Source organism: Bos taurus, chromosome 9, assembly GCF_002263795.3.
Source record: "Bos taurus isolate L1 Dominette 01449 registration number 42190680 breed Hereford chromosome 9, ARS-UCD2.0, whole genome shotgun sequence".
Classification (NCBI taxonomy): domain Eukaryota; kingdom Metazoa; phylum Chordata; class Mammalia; order Artiodactyla; family Bovidae; genus Bos; species Bos taurus.
The window spans coordinates 101799061-101807687 of record NC_037336.1 but is presented as its reverse complement, the minus strand read 5'-3'; the positions used below and the strand labels follow the sequence as shown (position 1 = coordinate 101807687).

The following is an 8627-nucleotide window of genomic DNA, read 5'->3' as shown; positions in this document are numbered from 1 at the left end:
TTCCTGCCATGTCAGGCATCGGAGAGGAAGGAGGAAGATTTCTCCCCTTGCCTGGCAACAGCTCAGCCAATGAGAGACTCGCACGACTCAGCCAATGAGCAGCCACTCTCCTCCAGCTAACTTCCTCCTGGGGACTTTTTGTCTACTGCAGTCCCCACTTCCCTTTCCCTCGAAAATGGATCTCCTTTGTTTTCCTGGGCTTGCACGTGGTTCACCATAGCTGCCTGTCTCAAATAGCAAGTCTTTGCTGCTCTTGAATAAACTGGTTTTGTTGGTAAAATAATTGGCTGTTTTATTGTTTTAGATTAACAGCAGACATAAAGAATGGCATAAGATATAGAAAGCAACATGTGTCAGATTTAGAAAACCCAGAAAGGAAGTGACAAACTCAGTGAAGAATTAAACATTTGTATGTGTTAAAAAAAAAAAAAAAAACCCGAGAGCAAATGAACAGAACTAATAATGCATTAAGAGAAAGAAGTGAGAAAAAATAGATACTAAAAGATATGTAAGGTGGCCAGGATAGTGGATACCCGAAGTCATCCACAAACTAAACCCGCAGGGCCTGTGTACACACAGGCCCTTATGTAGCAGAGGTGGTGAAACTAGAAACCTCGCAACATCCTGAATCAGCTGGGTGAGTTTAATCTGATCACTAGGCTCCCCAGGTGCTTCAGTGATAAACAATCTGCCTGCACCTCAGGAGATGTGGGTCTGATCCCTGGGTCGGGAAGATCCCCTGGGGGAGGAAATGGCAACCCACTCCAGGATTCTTGCCTGGGGAATTCCGTGGACAGAGGAGCCTGGTGGGCTACAGTCCATGGAGTCACAAAAGACTTGGTCACAACTTCACTACTGAGTAGCTGAGCACAGTCTAATCACACAGATCCTTAAAAGTGGAGAATTTTTCCTGGCTGTAGTGAGAAAGATGCGAGTATGGCAGAAGTGAGAAGTAAACAGAAGTCAGGAGAACAGGTGCACAGAAGGGTGAAGAAGATACCTATTTATCCTGGAACAGAATGATAAGATGATTCCAGAAAGCCTAATGTAATAACCATCCAATATGCTGATAGGCTTGGCCATTTGGAAACAGCAGTTGGTTTTGTTTTAAACATAATACTTTTGGTGAGCCTAAGAAGAAATGATAGAAGACTACTGAATTCTTAACTCTAGGAAAAGCAGACGTTGGACAAGAAAGAAAGAAGAAATAGAATCATGGTATGCAACTTGCCTCACAGGGAAAAGTACTTATGTTTTTGTATAAGGTAAATTAGCATTGTTTTTATTTTTACTGCATGGCAGGAAAGAGGAAAATTTGGGAAGATGATTAAATAAGCCATTAAATCTCTATCTTTTGTTATTGGGTGACCACGGAGAACGTCTTACAGTGACCCAGAGAGAGATGTAAGTATAAACACAGTCAGAATGAGGAAGATAACTATCTGCGGAAACAGCAAGAGAAGTTGAAAGAGGCAACTTCTGGAAACTATTCATGAGTCACTTAGGAAAAAATTAAAAATAACTTTAAAAAATGGTAAGTAAAAGAAATCTTAAAGATGAGTATTTTTATTAGACAAAATATGCTGTAAGTTAGTTTTCATTTTACTTTAAAAGTGTTTTCTATTAAATGAGGCAATTGCAATGCATGAAATAAGTGTTATACTTTTCAATTTGCTAACTTCTTATGTTTAGTATGTGTTCTGCAGTAAATTTCATGTGGCAGACACTGACCTCCAAATGTTATTTTTTTTTTAGAGTATTAGTCTGGCACATAATCATTCGTTTCATGCAGCTTGAAAGATTTTAATTTGGGGGGTTGATTTAACATTTTTGTATAGGCTACCCAGGCGGCTCAGTGGTAAAGAATCCACCTGCTAATCAGGAGATGCAGGTTCGATCCCTGGGTCAGAAGATCCCCTGGAGGAGGAAATGGCAACCCACACCAGTATTCTTACGTGGGAAACCCCATGGACAGAGGAATCTGGTGGGCTACAGTCCATAGGTCACAAAGAGTCGGACCTGACTTAACGACTAAACAAGGCAAGAAGAGATTATACTTCTACTTTGGGTGAGAAGTCTATGCCTGATTTTCAGCACTGTGCCCAGTATTCTAGGAGAGCTGACATGTGAATTTAATTACGTTGACCAAAAAAAAAAACACAAAAGATAAAATTTCGTATTTCTAGATTTTAATTTTTAATTGTATTTGTTTATTAAAGTAGCATGTGGTAATTATAAAACATTCAAAAATAAATAAAATAATTTTTTCAGAGTTTTCACTAGGCTTTTTCTCAATACATATATATTATGTATACAAATATATGTTTACACCTATATTTAAAACATCATTATTTAAGGCAAAACATTCTTAATGAGAGAACCTCTGGAATATCATTTATATTTGGTCAACCCCACTATAAAGGGACATAAGGTTGCAAAGGAAAAACTTACTTTGCCTGAACCTGGGTTTGATATTTATGGCTTCTGATACATGCTACATACACCTAGATGCAGATAGATTTCATGGGGTCCTACGTTTTCCCAAACCTAAAGCTAATTGCCAACTGTTGGGTTTTCTTGAGCTAGTTTGCTATTGCCAAAATTGAATTTCAAATTTCTCTCTTAGATCCAAACCTCTATATGTTTACTCAACAATAACAACCCCCACCCAAGTTTATGGGAATAACTGGATGACATGGCTTTCAAGGCCTTAAAAGAAAGTTTGATGAACCTACCCACCCTTCAGTTGAGTTCAGTTCATTTCAGTTCAGTTCAGTCGCTCAGTCGTGTCCGACGCTTTGCGACTCCATGGACTGCAGCATGCCAGGCTTTCCTGTCCATCATCAACTCCTGGAGCTTGTTCAAACTCATGTCCATTGAGTCGGTGATGCCATCCAGCCATCTCATCCTCTGTTGCCCCCTTCTCCTCCTGCCTTCAATCTTTCCCAGCATCGGGGTCTTTTCCAATGAGTCTGTTCTTTACATCAGGTGACCAAAGTATTGAAGCTTCAACTCAGTCCTTCCAATGAGTATTCAGGATTGATTTCCTTTAGAATTGACTGATTTGATCTCCTTGCAAGAGTCTCTCAAGAGTCTTCTCCAACACCACAGTTCAAAAGCATCAATTCTTCGGTGCTCAGCTTTCTTTATGGTCCAACTCTCACATCCATACATGACTACTGGAAAAACCATAGCTTTGAGTATACAGACCTTTGTCAGCAAAGTAATGCCTCTGCTTTTTAAAATGTTGTCTAGGTTGGTTATAGCTTTTCTTTCAAGGAGCAAGTGTCTTTTAATTTCATGGCTGCAGTCAGCATCTACTGTGATTTTGGACCCCCAAAAAATAAAGTCTGTCACTATTTCCATTGTTTCCCATCTATTTGCCATCAAGTGATGGGACCAGATGTCATGATCTTAGTTTTTCTAATTTTGCGTTGTAAGCCAGCTTTTTCACTCTCCTCTTTCAGTTTCATCAAGAAGCTCTTTAGTTCCTCTTTGTTTTCTGTCATAAGGGTAGGGTCATCTGTATATCTGAGGTTACTGATATTTCTCCCAGCAATCTTGATTCCAGTTTGTGCCTCATCCAGCCCAGCATTTCACATGATGTACTCTGCATATAAGTTAAATAAGCAGGGTGACAGTATACAGCCTTGATGTACTCCTTTCCCAATTTTGAACCAGTCAGTCCATTGTTCTATGCCGGGTTCTAACTGTTGCTTCTTGACCTGCATACAGATTTCTCAGGAAGCAAGTCAGGTGGTCTGGTCGTCCCATTTCTTTCAGAATTTTCCACAGTTTGTTGTCATCCACACAGTCAATTATCACATTCCTTATTGCACATGAAAAGGAAGGGAATGCCCTTGGGTACTTACTGAGAACACGGGGACCATCAGTTGACCCAGAATATTATTACAGCCTCAAACTAGAGCCTCTGGAACGGAAATACCTCCTTGCCTTACAGCCGTCGTTGCCTTTACCTTTTGGTAAAGGCCGCTGAAAACCCCCAGTGGATTCCCTTTAACCATGGTTGTACCCCATGTAGCAGAAGCCCTCTTAAATCCTCCCCATACTCAACATTTTTCGGCCCTCACCTCTTAAGGAGTCATATTGTTAACTACCCCACATACGATTCTTTGTCAAAGTAACCTTAACTGAGCTACTTCTCTCCTCTCCTACACAGACAAAGTACGTCATGAACATTCAATGCTAATAGACTACCTCCTGAGTCCTTGTGATAACCCACAGGAAATTTCAACGGAGTGCCGGTTAATGTCCCCTAGCTCTGGATGGTTCTTACTTAAAAGATGATAAAGGCAGATTCTGCGCTCTGTGTGCCGTGACAGCTGCTGTTGATGTTGTTTGTGGCAAGAGCAAGTACCTGTGGCTGCTTCAGCCTCACAGGCTGAATTGTGCTTTAGCCAAGGACAAAACTGCCACGTCTACACTGATAGTGGTGGCACTTTTGACGCAGGTCATGATTCTGGAGCGCTGGAAACGCTGGAAACGCTGGATTCTGGAAAGCAATGTGGCTTCCTTACTCAAGTGGCAGTGAAGTTAAAGATGGCCCCTGTGTTCAGGAGTTATTAAGTACGATACTTTAACCTACCACTTTAGGTATTATTAAGATTCCAGGGCATTCTACACCTGACCCTCCGGAAGCTAGAGGACATCTCCTTGTTAATATTTCTGCAAGGAATGCTTCCCTTAAAAGGACACAGAAGCCAAACCTCGGTCATGACCTAAAGGGCTACTTCTCCAAATGACAACTTAGGAAAACTGGCTGGAGAAGACCCATACGTGGCCTTAGAAAAGGAAAAATAAGATTGGAAACTAAATAGTTGTTCATCTGCTAAAGAAAGCTCTGGCTTGGACCAAATCAACCAGTCCTGCCACTGGGCATGCATCGAACCACTGGCCTGCTGGCAAAGTGGCGTCTGTTCTAATCTAGGTGGGCAAACATTACAAAGGTCTTGAAAACCGCCTCCCCGCCCTGTCCCACTTGTCCAAAGTACAATCCAAGGGAAGCCATTCACACTGCCCCTGGACATTTAAAACTGCCTGATGATCGTTCAAGGGCTGGCGAGTGGGTCTCGTACGACCTCTCTTGTCTCTTGGACGTAAGTGTGTTTTGGTCATGGTCTGTGTTTTCACACTGGACTGGAGTCTTCCCTTGAGACAGGCTGCTGCCTCTTCTGTTGCTAAAACCCTTTCAGAAAAGATTGTCCCTACCAGGGCACCTCCTCTCAGACCAGGGGGCCTCCTCTCGGACCAGGGGCCTCCTCTCAGACCAGGGGACCTCCTCCCAGACCAGCGGCCTCCTCTCGGACCAGGGCACCTCCTCTCAGACCAGGGGCCTCGTCTCAGACCAGCGGCCTCCTCTCGGACCAGGGGCCTCCTCTCGGACTATACAGTGGTGGAGGAGCCCCTTTTCCTGGACAGGTGCTTGGACAAGTCTGTGTTGTTCAGCTGGTTCTGCAACCACCCTCAATCCTCTGGTTTAACAGACTGTGCTAATGGCATCACTAAGACTAAATTAGCAAAATACGCTGTGGCCAAAGTTTGCCACCGGTCCTTCCAAATCTCAGATACCTTCTTTCTGGAATTCATAGCCTCTCAACCTCTGAGATAGTCACAGGAACCCAGCACACCTGATGCTTCTTTTGACCCACAGATGATAAAAGGAGAGATACTTCAATATCGCAAAGGCCTAATTGCTTCTAATACCATGTTTTGGTAAAGCAGTCTTCACAGTATGCTCTCAAAAGACAAAGATTTTAAGCATCCCATGTTGCAACCTGGAGCTTCTGTCTATTGGAAAAGATACCTCCAGAAGAACTCTTTTCCCCCTCACTGGAGAGGTCCCTATCAAGTATTGTTAATCAACACTTGTGCCACCAAACTTCAAAGAGCAGACACTTGGGTTCGTGTGGCTCACCTAAACAGAAGCACTGAACACTGGCCAGAACTGCACATCATCAGGGGCCCTGAAAGCAGAGATTTCCCAGAATGGAAGCAGACGTCTGGTGAGGCAGGCTTCCCAGGATATGTGGACCATGCCTGTTGGAAGTTCATCTCCAAACCTCCGATGAGGACATGATGCTACAGATGATCTCCAGGGCCTATGACCTTGATGACAGACAGACTTTGATAAAAAGCGTCTGAGAGTTCTCGCTCCCTCTAGCCATCTTTGTCACTCAGTTGTGACCTCTGTACATTTCCAGTCTCTGCAACTTTCTCTCCGACCTGGGACCCGACACCCTGAAAGGTGCTTTCTGATAAAAAATTTACTCAGCGGCTAAAAATCCCCTGAGACTAGAGCACCTGGCTCTTGACCCGTGACGCTTTCAGAAAAAGATCTTGATCAAATGGGGGAAATGTAAAAGACTAGTACTCAGAAACCTCAGTTTGTTGGTTGGGAGACGAGAAGGAGGAGCTCTTACTTCCTGCGAGGACTGATGGCTGAGCCCAAGAGGGAGAGAAAGATTCCTTCTCTTCCTGGCGAGGACTCAGCCAAGAAAAAGCCACAGGCTCCCTGTGTACTGCGCAGCCTCCCACCCCCGCCTGCAGCACCAGCTTCTTTCTCTCTGGAAGCTGTGCAGGGACCTGCATGTGGCCGCAACTCACATCATGGCTGCAGATCCCAAGCTACAAATCTCTGCTGGTCTTGAATAAACCCATCTTTGCTGGAGAGACTTCTGGCAGTCTATTTGTTTCAGGTCAACAGCCCCTTTCCACCTAATTTCTCTTCATTCTCAGTGTGAATTCCGCTCTCAGCCATGCTGAGCTGTCACTCAAGTGCCCTGATTACAGCATGATTTTTCAGTCCTCTCTGTCCCCTCCACTCAGAACACCCTTGAGTTACCCGCCTAGAAACTTCTCCTTCGAAGATTCAGCTCAAAGGCTGTCTACTCTGAGAAGCCATCTATGTCTCATAGGGAACTCAGCCATCTCTTATTTCTGTGTCCCCATAGCGCTTAATCCACACTTTTATTATAACCTTTACTGCATCCTATAATTATTTATTGTTCATAAATAATTTACAAATGTTTGTCTCTTAGTAGGCCATGAACACTTTCAGGAAAGAGAGCATTGTCTTTTTGTATTTATTTCCCCAAAATGGATACCTGGCAGAGTAGGGAATAAATTTGTTGAGTAAATAGGTAAGTGAAATGACTGCAGTGTCATAATGTTTAGAATGGGTATTTTTCAGTCAGCACACACAGTGGTGCATGTGCATATATGTGTGAGTGTGTGCATACATGTGTGAGTGTGTGCATACATGTGTGAGTGTGTGCATACATGTGTGAGCGTGTGCATATATGTGTGAGCGTGTGCATGTGTATATCTCATAGGCAAGGTTTGGTGAGAAAAACCGGATAACAAATGGAAAAATCTGTGAATTTTTTCATTCTTGGTCATTTTTATAGCTTTCCTTTCTACTTCTGTTCCAGTTTGCTTAGACATTTGAGTGACTTTTAGGACAGTTACCTTGACCAACAGAGAGGAAAATTGAGTTCTCTGCACCTTATGGTTTGTATCAATTTTATGTAATTTAATTAATTCAGAGCTGTATTTCCCAGCTCATCATTAGAGTTTTAAAAGCTTATATAAGGCTGCTTTTTGAAAGAGAATTACTTAGGTTTAGAAGCAAATATGGACAGAAGCATTTTAGCTGCTGTCAAAAGATATTACTTTGTGTGTGTGTGTGTGTGTGTGTGTGAACGTGTGCATAAACCTCTCATGAAGACTGACATTACTTCCAAATGAAATCACATGACTGTAGCTTCTTGAAATTTAACCAAAAAGAATGTGTTAAAAACGCAGAAGGAAAGATGCATTCTACTTAGTGATTAACTCTGCAGTTAATTTCACTGGGTAAAATTAAAATATTCTGAGGCAAGATTGTACTAATTCATACATCAGTTGTGGGAGAACATTCTTGTGGAAACGATTGAGCCTTTTCACCCTCAATTTAATATTTAAAAATCTGGTCACTTACATTTTTAACATTTAATTCTTGCATAGCTCACTGCTCCATACAATAAATGTTCAATACATGAAACTGATTCAGTATATATTGCTTCACATGCTATTCTTGTTTTAAATATGAGAAAGTTGCTGGACATAGTTGGAAATTCATAAAATATTTTCAACACTGCTGTATTTCTGTTAGTTTTAACTTTTTTTCTAGTCCAAAATCAAGCCATCTCCCTTTTGCAGAGAAATAGGAAGTGACTAACATACAGCTCGAATTCAGATGTGATTAAACCTCAAAGCTTTGGCAGGAGGATACTTTTTACAGGGCAGCTTTAGAAAGAGATCAAAGATGCAAAGCATCCATGTATTACAACACAGGAGAACCCTAGGGAACTTCATATCGTCCAGATCAGCCTGCAGAATTGTGAGAAATAGGAAGGATTCTCAGTAAAACTCTCCATAAAACTCTCAGCTTTTTTACTGAGTAGAAAAACTCAGTAAAACTCTCAGTAAAATGCCTCAAAATAAAAGAGGCATTACTGTCCAGGCAAGTTGTTTTTCTTCCTGATTGAAGGCCAAAAGGCCCTGGCTATCTTCATCAGCTGATTCTAAAGAATGTGCTGGGTAATCAGTTACAGAAGAGAACGTCC

General features: G+C 42.2%; 1 long non-coding RNA gene across 1 annotated transcript; it reads left to right on the top strand.

Annotated features, from left to right (window-relative positions):
- The first annotated feature begins 276 nt into the window (after positions 1-276).
- Positions 277-6688, top strand: LOC104969670 (uncharacterized). The gene is made up of 2 exons (XR_808985.3): positions 277-1534; positions 4181-6688. It is a non-coding gene; the product is annotated as an uncharacterized lncRNA (long non-coding RNA).
- Positions 6689-8627: the final 1939 nt, after the last annotated feature.